The sequence below is a fragment of the Wyeomyia smithii genome, chromosome 2 (assembly GCF_029784165.1).
Source record: "Wyeomyia smithii strain HCP4-BCI-WySm-NY-G18 chromosome 2, ASM2978416v1, whole genome shotgun sequence".
Taxonomy (NCBI): Eukaryota; Metazoa; Arthropoda; class Insecta; order Diptera; family Culicidae; genus Wyeomyia; species Wyeomyia smithii.
This window is the reverse complement of record NC_073695.1, coordinates 32,583,387-32,596,957: the sequence shown is the minus strand read 5'-3', so window position 1 is coordinate 32,596,957 and position 13,571 is coordinate 32,583,387. Positions and strand designations below refer to the sequence as shown.

The window sequence follows — 13,571 nt, the reverse complement described above, 5'->3', positions numbered from 1 at the left end:
CAGGATTGAATATACCCGCTCATTTCTAAGGCGGTTTTTCATGCCTCTTGCGAGAAAAATGCTGCCGCATTTGGTAATACTGTCTGTGCAGAGCAAAATCGTAAGCGCCGAGTTTTTGCAAAAAGGCAGGCAATAAAGAATAAGCACCCAGGATTATCGTGCTGCCCTATATTTCAAATAAGGACGCAGACGCGCGTATGCTATTGCATTGATTTGTGTGTGTGACATATAATTCTGTCACCACTATCCCATTCTGGTACCATTAGTCTATTGACAGCAGGGATGCAAAATATGCAGATTTGTTTTCAAAACGGAGATTTTTAGAGTCGGTGTGCAGGTTTTTATTGATTCGCAGATAATTATATTTTTTCCAGAGTCCCTGCAGATTTTTGTCAGAGTTTCTTAATATTTACGCAGACTTTCTCAACATCTGTGAAAATTTTTGCAGACTTTTGCCTGTGCGAACGTATTTTTCAAATCACAGACAAATTTTTTTCAGACTTTAAGCAAATTTTGTCTGTATTTCGAATAGTTGCTTACATTTTTCAAAAACACCTGGCATCTCTGATTTTTCGTAATAATGATCAAGAAAATATGGTAATTTTTCATAGACCTGTTTCAAGTAGCAGGCAGAGTATCGATACAGCTGGTATCGATGCTCCTCCCTTGATATCGACCAGGCATCGATACTGCAGGGGAAAAATTATCGATACTCGAGTATCGATACTTCTACAATTTTTGGCCAATGCTAATCCACACATCACGTCTTCGTGGACTGGTGTTGGACTAGAAATCAATGCATTAAAACCCAAATTATGAAAGGAAGAGGCTCGAGAGAAATCAACATTCCCCTCCCACGGACGGAGATTATGGACGGCGATGAACTCGAAGTGGTAAATGAGTTCGTGTACTTGGATTACCTGGCAACCACCGACAATAACACGAATAAGGAGATCGAACGGAAATTGGGCCTACTTTGATTTGAGATCAGCTGGAAATTGGGCCTACTTTGCCCTTCGCAGGACTCTTCGATCCCGGAGCATACGCCGTCGTACGAAACTGACGATGTACAAAACCCGAATTGGACCAGTAGTTCTCTAGGTACTTCAAACCATAACGCTGTCTACGGGGGTCCACTATGAACTTTTTCCACGATCTTCGTTTGCTAGGAAGACTTGCACAATGCGGGCGCGCAGTTCCTTTAGTTTCGATGGCATTTTGAGCACGACTGCACATGTTAAAGTGAAATTGAATGTGTGACAAGAGTAAAAGAAAATTCTTCATACGACCTACTTAAATTTTAACTAGATCATAGTGGAATAATTTTCGCTCAACTAACTGAAAACTTCCGCTGAGCAGACCTGAATAAGTAGAACGATCTGGTGTTTTACTGTCCGACGTTTCGTCACTGATCAGTGACATCTTCAGGGGAAACTGTGGGTATTATTTAGCAATTAGTGGCTGTTTTGTTTCTTTAACTTATTAACAGATCGTTCTACTTATTCAAGACTACTCAGCCGAAATTACAACCAACCATCGTAAAATTCCCAACAGTGGAACTCTCATAAACAATCTAACTGAAAACTTTCAAGTTTTTATCATTCAAACTGTCTTTCTTAAGTAACCAAATTAATTGTATCGAAGTTTTATAGTGCTAGATAAAACCAAAACAAGCACTATAAAACTTTGATATAATCATTTGTGTTACTTTGGTTATTTGGCACTGAATTAATTAAAAACCAATCTATTTGCTCGTGGAGTGGGAGAAAGATAGAGTTGAAAAGAAGCTAATTTTATGGTATGTGCAGGATATTTGACAGCAACCTGGCAACTGGTTATAAAAGCAAAAAATATTATAAAATAATGCTTAGAACGATTCAGAATTTAAATATTGGTTGGCTATATTTTGCGACTCCTAGAGCAATGACAACTTTTTTTGTGCTTGTGCCGTGTCAAATAAATGTTGTGGAAAAAAAACTTTTTTTGTGTTCTCCAAAACTCCTGAAGGTAAAATTTTGTTGGTTTGTAAGCTCATGTTGGTGTTGGAGCTCATTCACAGAGTTGAATCAAATACATTTGAACGTCAAGCAGACCTTTTCTCATTATACTTTCTACAGTACAAAAATGGTAATTTATTACTAGCTAAGTTACAATACCTGTTACACAAATTATTAATATGAATACGTCCTTTTTATTACCCACTCATAACAAAACGGTTCGATGTGATTTCCAATTCCCGACACCTTTTCAACGTTCGACTACCAATTGGCGTCCCGTCACCTGCTAAAAAAAGTCCATTTCATTTTACGAGGTGCGAACAAAAAAAACTGTTTTTTTTTCTCATTGCACTTCACCGAAAAACGTATTCAACTACACTATAATATTTTATTATCAACCATTAAATTTTTCCGATCATGAAATGCTTTCGATTGAGATTGATTGTGTGATGATGGCTATGTAACGAATACTAAAAAAAAATCCTTGTTTTTTTCTATTTTCGTTATTTTGTTCGTAAAACACTTTTTTACGAGCTCATTGAAAATCTTTGTTCACATCCTATATTACGCGAAACTTGACTGCTTTATGTATAACGGATGGCAGCATTCCCAATCTACCAAAGCTCTACCATAACGACTACCTTTTCCTATAAATCGTGAAGCAATTTCGGATTCGGCTACATGCTGTTCGATCGACATATGAATCAAAAATGTAAATAAAGTCCCGCTGCTTGTTGTTTCTGCTTATATGTTACTTATAACAGTGTGCCCTCTCGCGGGAATGAGGGCACGAAAAATAAAGCCCGGTGGAAGCTTGCGGGTGTGACTCCCCGTGGTGGATCAGCTTTTGTCGCCACGCCAGCTCCAACCAAGCAGGAAGGTATAAAGCGAAACAAACTGGGTGTAGTGAAATATAGGTAGGTAACTACACAAGAGGATGTGTTCGCAGAACTCGCTGCTGGTCTATGAGTTATTGAGGCTGTTGCGGTGGTTCTTTGTACGTTTTCGAAGGAAACCATATCAATCATGCTTGGGTGTTTTACTGCGATTTGCGGTTCCAGAGCGTGGAACGTAGTTTTCTCCTCTGTCGCTTTTTTTTTCTTTGCATTGGCCAGTCAAGCAAGGGTCACGGTAGTAATCAAAGCGGATTTGTTACCTGCACAGTTGACCACGAGGTGATTGATGAGAAACCATTTGTTACCGACGAGACTTTGGTGGTTTCGATGGAGCGGCTTAAAAAAGTTGGTGTCCATTGCGGCCATTACTCTTAAGAACTGGGACAAGTTTCAAAACAGTTACCACCTTGCTTGCCACCTCGTGTCTCAGTGAACGTAGTAAAAACTCCAACGCGCATCAAAATTTTTTTTTTGTTATAGTCTCCGGTGATTGTGTCAGACCGCAAGTGGAGCTTCTCAAAGTTTGTTGATAAATTGTGAAACACTAATTAAAAAGCACAACTTTCGTGCACCATGGAGTTGATCATACTGCAACCTCTGCTGGCGCGAAAGCGCGAAAAAAACCACCTGAAAGTATACGTAGCAGCGCTCTTCTCGGATCTGATATTCACACCAGGACCACTTATCGGCAACACTCTTGTGAGGTTCAGCCCCTTGTGCACTCTGCCGTGCTCATCATCGAGTTCAACCTGCTGAAGGATAATAACAGCAACGTTTGAAGGATTATGCAAGTTTACTTTCCACTACAGCATTGCTGGCAGAACCTCGAGCAAACAAGAGCAGTATGATGAGGAGGATGCTCGGATGATCGATGTTTCAGCGGCTGGTGGGTGATGCCAAACGTGAGTTAAGTGTGAGAGACGAAACAGTTTTCACTTTTGGCGGGGTTCGTTTGGGATGACGCAGCTGGGGTGGTGCACGCCGCCACCGTGAGTCCGAAAAGATCGAAGCATAGTGCATGTCGGCACGAGCGAGATTGTAACAGATGATACCCCGAGGCTGTTTGTTTTGTTCTCCTTTTCGATGTTTTCTAACGAGATGGGATTCTTTGGTATGAATAAAAAGTGTTGAGAAGTGAATCAGCGAGCTGACGGTAATGTTATTGTAACTTTACTGTCGGGTGAAAAGCTTATCATGTCAAGTATGTTATACGATTATTAAATTTTTTTTTTTGCAAATGGGGTTAATGCTCACCAGATGAGACATGTGGTAATACTCGCAATGCAATTAGACATCGTAACAATATTTTCACTTCCCAATAGGCAATGTTTTAACAAATTTCTCGAGCAAGTGTGAAGAGCATTAGGGGCCATTCACATACCACGTGGACAGATTTTTACCGATTTTGACCCCCCCCCCTCCCCCTCCGTGGACAACTGCCCATATAAATTCTAAATGGTATGTGGATGGCCCCTTACTAATATGGTATGTGGATGGCCCCTTACTAAAATTTTCAATCTTTATTGAAAAGTTTGAATAAAGATAAACAAAATAAAACGCTATTTTTGACATTATCAAAAATGACGGCAAAAAAATTGGTTTTATCATTCAAAAATCGTTAACTTATTTACGCTAATTAAAATATATAACCTTGATGTAATATGTTTGGCATTCGGGCGTTTTCAGAAAGAGTAAATTGCAGACAATTACTTGAAATAATTATAATAAAATATTTGCTTAAACTGTTGAATTTTCTATTGTTGTGGTGCTACTACGAAGCATAAATAATTGCTGTTTACAAAATCATTAACACATTCAGAGATGTTCGGCAACGTTCGATAATTACTAACGGCCACAATACCCATCTGTGACAATCTGCATAATCGTTTTCAGAGTGCTGCCTCACTGCCGATATGCAGTACCATTAGACCAACATATCGTCCGACTAATTCCTCGATTCGACACGGAAACAGCAACAATTATGATGATTCTCATCTCCACTTAATCCCACACGGTTTTGAGCCACCTTCGCAGTGCAGCTAGCACATCTAGCTGCGTTCGCCGAACCGAGCGACGGATGATATATCACGGAGGATAATGTCTTCATTCAGTCAGTCAGTAATGCCCATCAACCATCCAACGCCAACTGAATCAACCGAGACAACCGGTTGATTTTTCCTCGGTTCGGTGGTGCTGTAGTAAACCAAAGTAAACTGCACGATTCGGTCGATCTGCCACCGCCACCGCCGCCGGTAGGCCATAACAGCTTTAGGTTCGAGGCGGAAACGCATGCTAATGCATTGAGTCAATAAAAGAGACACACTGCTGCTTCCCGGGAGCCTGGCCATCGCTGGGAATGAAAATTGTATTGCATCCAATAAATATGACAGAAATAAATACCCAAACAAATGGAACAAACTTCATCGCGTTGCGTTGCTGGCGTAACGTACGTTTAAGCGGTGTGGAGAATCGGCGGAAATATTGTTTTATGCATGACTGTCAGCAGAGTAGCTTAAGGGGTTTGAAGAAGTAGGAAGTGGGAAATTATGACAATTTTATGGACAAATAACAGTTTTCAAGTTCATTTACTTTAGCCTGCGGTTTGCGTCAGACATGGTTGGTTCGGAAAGCTACAATCTGAAAGTATCTTTCTTTCTTGTCTTGATGTTCTGCTGCATCGATTTTAAATAAATAAGAAACAGTACGAATCGTAAAACTCAGCCAATGCTGAAAACTGGGTTCAAAAGACTCGTCTTTTCTGCTCATAATTTTCACAAACTGGGGTTTATCATCAGCCACAATATACTGTAATAACTGCTGCGTTTAATAGGGAAACATAAAGCAAAAACTTGCATAATAACTCTCACAAAGCGTTATCCAATTTCCATTGAATCAAAGCCGATGCTTTTCCATTCAATATGTACGAGCCTAGAACGATTCTTGCTCGTAAACTTTTGTTCTCTGTTATTATTTCATTAATGTTCTCCGCACCAGTCACATCCAACAATCCACCCTACTTTGTACTACACTGCTTTCAACCTTATTCAGTGAGTATTATTAAGTGAACCTTAGCCACTATTTCTCCATATGTTGAATACGTGCATGGGGAAAACCAAACCACACTCCAGTATGGAGACAATATTGTATATCAAGCCCAAGCTCCAGCAAGCCTGCAGATCTGTGGCACAGTGGAACTCTCTTCGGCAAATGTACTCTGCCATACCCGAGCCGGGACTCATAATCGAGAAGGAGAAAATTGTACGATATGCCATAACAAATGGGCTTCCAAATGTCTATTATTTCTGACACGGTTACCAGCCAAAGAAGGGAAATCGCTTCTACCATCTTAGAGCTACTTATTCGCGCCGTTCGCACAAAAAGCTGCTCTCGGCATTCAGCCAGTAGCACTATGTTGTACATTGTACGTAGGTAGTGTACGTACATGTGTAACGTGAAGGAACCGAGAGCCACTCGGGTAGGAGACAACTTGGTGCTCGACGGGAAAAAGTGTTTTCACTTATCCTCATTTTGTACGTACGTACCTAGCAGCTATGGGTTGCGATGGTGCACTATTGGAGTGCAATGGGGGTTGCATATTCTCAAAGATTAGATGTGCATGTATGTAAATTTTTCATAAACTGCATCTATGCTGTTTACTCGCAACAAATGGACCCTGAACTATTTTCGCCAGTGGAAAAGAAACAAAGGAAATTCTGCATTGAACGATAGCAGAATGTCATAAGACTTTCATTGTTATTGATTATGTATGTGATATTACTGTATTGCTTCCCATATACAGGGTGTTAGGGAGCTCAATTAACAATAACCAATATGTTGTTGGATAGATAAAATGTAGAACAATTTTGTAATACGCTAGTTATCACGCTAGTTTCATTGCTAAGCGGTAAATTGATAAAAAGATTCAATGACAAATTTACGCGAATAATGAACCAATTACATGCGAGCATTCCTAGCACGGACGACGTGGATGGACACCATCTGTTTCCTGTGATATTCTCTGTATCAATATCGAAATAGAAATCGACAGAGTCTCCCCGTCCCAATAGGTCAATTTATTTTTGCTTCCATGAGCTTGAACTAATATGATGTCTCGAAGGTAAAAGTTTTCCGAAAATTTTGAAGCAATCCCCATTCTTGAACAATTTCTAATCCTGCTTTCAGAACCTAATAAAAACTGTTGTCTTGAAAGAAAACATGCCGGTAAAAGCAACAGTACCAGTGGAGTGAAGAACCGCAGGTCTCTCGTCGTCTATGATTGCAGCGATTCACTTTTATTCGTATTGCATTGGTACACTTTTGTTCGTACATTTCTATTCGTGTGCAATCGTGGAAAAACTGCAATGCGGCTGTTGATGGTGATTTAAAGTTTATCTCATAAATATGATTACCATAAATTACTCAACAAGAATTGTAAATTTTTGCAACGGATATTTATTTAGTTTTATCTTCGATATTTACTAAATGATCGTGACCGGATAGTATCGAAAGAGTAAATTCCCAAATATTCACATGTATAGAAGAGTAAGAGCCTGCGAATGCTTGTGAATTTGTAGTTTATTTACTAAGATTCATTCAGAATCTCTTTTTACATTTCAAAATTGTTAGATGATTATTGGATTTGGTTTTTGAGGATATAGAGTTAATTCTGACTTTGACGCATTACGAGAAATTCTAGGTGCTTCTTCAACAAGTTCGATATGCTTGTGTCTTGTCAAATACATGTTGTTTGTACAAAAAAAATACTACAGGCATAATATTGCCAAATATAAACGATATTCTTTCGAGTGTTGTTGAATATATTTCAAAAATTGATTTCCAGGGGAGGCTGAAAATAAAAACACGTACAGTCGCTTAGCAAACACATTGATTGTGTCAGCAGACTCTGCATATTTTGTAACAAAAAAAAAACCATAATTACAGTGTTCAGTCCCACGTCACCATTTCATACAACTCTAGGGCTGTATTACTGTACTACAATGTATTTCAGTTTTCGGTTATATTTGCCTTTAACCCTCTCCTGCTCACAAGGTTTATCATTGAAATTTAAAGCTTCACGAGAAAATTCAAGTTGAACACTTTGTAGACTAACTAAAATTACTGTCAACTGTAGTATTTTGAAGAAAATGCCCAGTGATGCTCTGAGGCAGCATGTAAAAGTTTATGGAACAATCGTAAGCACAACAAACTATTTTATGTCAAGATATGATGATTATAATTCTTGGTGCTTTAGAGTCACCATGAGCGGGAAAGGGTTAATGAGGTCTAGCACAAGAGGTGGGATAGCTAGCCGTTGGTATCATTGTAAAGCTGAGAAAATTTCGTACTTAATAGTGCCTTAAAAACATCGAATTAGAGAGTAGAGGAAGCACTTTGAAAGGAACAAATGTGAAATCAAATGTTTTTTGAGAACTAAACTGCAATTTTCTCTCTAAAATGTTTGATAAACATGGGTTTTGTTGCTGTGCACGACGTCAACGACGCGTCTACGTCAACACAGTGGAGCAGCAAATGACGAATTTTACAACACTAAACAAAGGCGCACTTTATTGCTTTGCAGCTAAACTAAAAGAGTTAGATGCTTGGTGCCAAGAACAACTTGTAAAGTAAACTTCAAAGTTTAATTTGGTCAACAAAAAAACTCATGTTTATCACACATATCAGAGAGAAAATGTCAGTTAACGAATTGTTTGAGAAAGAAAGTTGTTTCAACTTTTCTAAGAACTTTAACCTTCGAGACATCGAATTAATCTTAGTCCATGGAAACAAACTAGAGGTGAGCAAGATCGCGCCAAATCACCGAAGGTCGAATATCGACCATTTTTGATTTGAATGAAACTTTGCACACGTATTTGGCTTAGCAAACTGAGCATTTTCCACAGATGGAGCGATTTTTCACACCCATGAGTTACATTCTAAAAGGGCGTATGCCTTTTGGCATAGGTTTTATTCGAAGCATTATAGCCCAGAAACCGTTGGTTGTATAGAAAAACTGTCTGAGAATGAGTTGCAGGGAATTAAAAATGCACCATAAAAAAAATACACTGTACAAAAAAAAAATTTTTTTTGACCAAAAAAAAATTAAAAATAAACATTAAATTTCAATTTAAAAAAAAAAGAGTTGAATTTTTTTCTTATTTTTTTTAAAGAAACTTGACGTTAATAAGCAACTTTTAAAAAAAGTCCAGGATGGAGAAATGAAAAATAATTGTTTATGGTAGATTAATTTTTTTATAAAAAATTCTAATTTAAACATTTTTCAAAATATTTGTATTCTGATGATCTTGAAAGATGCAGAGAAATATTTTGAATCAAAAAGCTCTTGGTAGTAAACATTCTAAAGGCATCGGTTTTCGAGTTATTTCAAATTTAAGCTCAATAAATTATTAATATTTCGGAAAATACACGTATTTTTTAATTTGTCCATGGTTCTCCAGCAAAAACCATACGTTCATTGGAATGCTTCATCAAAAATATACAATTCATTCTTTGACAACAAAACGATTGGGCGAACGGTTCTCAAGAAAAGAGTTAAATGTTCTAAGTGATATAAATATATATAAGAATCAAATATTTGTTTTCGAGTTTTATTATCTTAGGAACATATTTTTTTATGACATAGATACTTTACAGAACTAGTTTCACCTTATATTTTATATACATCATAAGTTTGCTCGAATGTTTTATAAAAATGTTTTATAAAATAATATGTTTGTCGTGCAACACAACCTACTTGTTTACTAATAATAACTGTTTGTAAAGTCTGGGGTCACCTATAATATCTGTTTTCGTATATAAATACGATTGCACTACTCCAGATGTGTTAGTAACAGTTTGCATTTTGGGAAGATGAATAAAGTGAAAATGGAATCAAGCTTACGCAAATTAAACGAAAACGTTTTGCAAAATTAAAAATATTGAACAGTCAAGCTCATTTTGATATGTCTTTATCAATTTGTGATTCGTGTAGTTATTGGAATGATAGTCAAGTCACCATTCATCCCTTCGTTGTTTACTATTCAGAATCTGGAACACTTTAGAATATCAGCCTCATCATAATATCAGAAGTACTCCATCATGATACTGTTGCGGTTCAGGTGTTCATTGCCAAATTAATGAGTTTTTTGAAAACAACAATAGAGTTGAAAAAAGCAATATAAATGTCTGATGGAGCTGCCTCACAATATAAAAATAGAAAAAACTTTGCGCATATAAAATAGAAAAAACTTTGCTTACAAGCGCAGAAGAATTGTATGATTGAAATAGAAATCCATCAAAAATGTCATTTAGTTGGGTATCATATGAAGAATATGAACAAGGAGTAACAGAATGGAGCAATATTTTCAAAAAATCTATAATGATAGCTGTCACACAAAAGTATTACTCTTTTGTTCCGACTTCAGAAAATAAGATACAAACGAAGCTGTATTCAAAAGATGACGAATCGTTTACTTATGATGTTTATAAAATATAAGGTGAAACTAGTTCTGCAAAGTATCTATGTCATAAAAAAATATGTTCCTAAGATAATAAAACTCGAAAATAAATATTTGATTCTTATATATATTTATATCACTTAGAACATTTAACTCTTTTCTTGAGAACCGTTTGCCCAATCGTTTTGTTGTCAAAGATTGTATATTTTTGATGAAGCATTCCAATGAACGTATGGTTTTTGCTGGAGAACCATGGACAAATCAAGAGAAACGTGTATTTTCCTAAATAATTATGATTTTTCGAGCTTAAATTAGAAATAACCCGAAAACCAATGCCTTTAGAATGTTAACTACCAAGAGCCGTTTGATTCAAAATGACTCTCTGCATCTTTCAAGATCATCAGAATACAAATATTTTGAAAAATGTTTAGATTAGAATTTTAATAAAAAAATTAATCTACCATAAAAAAATTATTTTTCATTTCTCCATCCTGGACTTTTTTTTTTGAAAGTTGCGTATTAACGTCAAGTTTCTTTAAAAAAAAAAACTAAAAAAAAAATTCAACTCTTTTTTTTTTAATTGAAATTTAATGTTTATTTTTAATTTTTTTTGGTCAAAAAAAATTTTTTTTGTACAGTGTATATTTTTTTATGGTGCATTTTTAATTCCCTACAACTCATTCTCAGACAGTTTTTCTATACAACCAACGGTTTCTGGGCTACAATGCTTCGAATAAAACCTATGCCAAAAGGCATAAGCCCTTTTAGAATTTAACTCATGGGTGTAAAAAATCTCTCCACCTGTGAAAAATGCTCAGTTTGCTAAGCCAAATACGTGTGCAAAGTTTCATTCAAATCAAAGATGGCCGATTAAATTTTCGCGTATTTCCAGGCGATTTGAAATGATTTTGCTCAGGTGGGAAAAATGGTTGACTACAGTGAGCAGATCAGAGCGGTTCCGCTCACTGAGTTGAATTAGTTCTTTTTAACAGCCGTTCTATCAGACACCGCAAGCGAGAGCCATGTGATTAGTTTTACACCTTTTCTATCAAGCTAAAGCCGCCCGTAAAACTGTAATAGAACTCCCAGTAACTAGCTGCCACCGGCTGTCAGCTCTTCTATGCCTAATACGTGCATCAACCACGAGAACAAGAAAAAAATAATAACTTGCCACAATCCAGACACAGGTACACAGGTTGGCTAACGACGAGTACACACACGAATGGATGGCAAAAGTGGAACGAAAAGATCGAAAGAACTAGTTCACTGATCTTCTGAATACAAAGGGTTTTTTAATTAGAGCGCTACAAAAGTAGACCAATAGCGACAGCAAACGACGCCATATTGTTTCACGCTCTCTTGACATTTCTCTTCAGTGAGGTTTGCCATTTCATAATGGAAAGATACACGATCCAACAACGAGTCGAGATTATTAAAATTTTCTACTGACACCGACATTCGGAGTCAGTGGCCTCAACTTTGGGAGCGTAGCGTAGCGTCACAGTACTTTGCCTGGTGATTCAAATTTTTCATGAAATCAAGTATCAAACTTCTGTATCTTTGTATATAGAAGAAAACGTTGATCTACAATGTTATAGATCCGTTAATTTTAAGCAACTTTGCAGAAAAAGCTTTTCTCTATCTTTGAAAATTACCGATTTGGATTGAAAACCACATTCTGCACACGACTCACACGACTTCTAGGGATTTTAAAGAGAAACAATTTGCAATGCTGACATCGTGAATATCTCAATTCTACTCGAAATTATTAATATTTTAATCAAAAAATATGCCTTATCCATTTGTTAGTCAAACAAACGCGAATGGTGTGTCTGTTTGTCCGGGTCTCGTTACGCTATAAACACAGACTGAAGTATGATGTTGACGTAAATAAGAGTGGATGTGTTTTGACACTGCTTGTGGTTATCAAAACATTGCACTAATTTTAACGATGCATATCGTTATGAGTTTTTCTTTCTGTTCCCGGACAAATGAGCACGTAAGTGCATGCATTCTGAGCATTTGGAGATTGAATCGGAGTTCAATCGTTTTGTGTCATGTAGACGGCAGGCTCTTGACAATTAAATTTATTTTTTTTTTCATTTTAAGCAAAAAATTTTATAATGATTTTGAAATTATTTTGAAAAATGGAATATTTTAAAAGAAACATTCAGCTTAGTTTAAAATTATAATAATTTCAAACCAATTTAAGATTTATTTAAGAATTATTTGAGACTCATTATGATATGACCCAGGCATCATTCTAAAAAATTGTTAGAAACAATTTTGGAATCATTTTGAAATTGATTTTCAGCTGGCATTATGAGACCGAGCGTTGTCATGCAGTAGAATCATTTTTTCGTGCCTTTGCTCGTATCGTGGTTCCCGTGGTTCTGTAGTTAGCGATGTCGGTCGGCTAGCTCTTCCACACACGGTTGTTCTGTCGGGTTCGATTCCCGATCAGGCCGAGGATCATTCCAGGCTGGAAATTTTCGTGACTCAGCACTGGGGCACAGTGTATCGTTGTACTTATCCTACAACATGCAAAATATGCCAAAAACAATATCGATAACAAATTCTCTCAACTAATCTAGTTGATCGAGACCGCTTTTAGCTCTCCAGGCTAGCGTGCTATATTGTTGTTGTTTGCTTGCATTGGGCCGATGTTCGCAAAGTGCTCGGCTTGATTATTTCGTTGGGTTTAAACATCTCATAACAAATAAAACTGACCTGGTCTCACTAAATACTAAATCGAACCCGACAGTACAACCGTGTGTGGAAGAGCTAGCCGACCGACATCGCTAACTACAGAACCACGGGAACCACGATACGAGCAAAGGCACGAAAAAATGATTCTACTGCATGACAACGCTCGGTCTCATAATGCCAGTTGAATGTTTCTTTTAAAATATTCCATTTTTCAAAATAATTTCAAAATCATTATAAAATTTCCTGCTTAAAATTAAAAAAAAAAAAAATAATTGTCAAGAGCCTGCCGTCTACATGAAAAAAATTACAACCAGGAGTTGCCTTCAAACACGCGGTCAGCATAGTTCTATGATAAATTTTCTACACCAAAGTCGGTCTCCTACAAGCTAGTAAACCACACTCATTCCAAAGAGGGTTCCTCTCCTAGACGTCATAATAAGCGAAACCGTGTCAAGAAAGAAAAATAAAAGCCGCTCTCAACTTCTTCACCTAATAGTGATCAATATCTTTATTTG

At 36.9% G+C, this 13,571-nt stretch overlaps 1 protein-coding gene across 3 annotated transcripts in view; it reads right to left on the bottom strand.

Moving 5' to 3' along the window:
* Positions 1-13,571, bottom strand: part of LOC129725410 (neogenin) — a 229,638-nt gene that overhangs the window by 117,264 nt on the left and 98,803 nt on the right. The window lies entirely within an intron of this gene.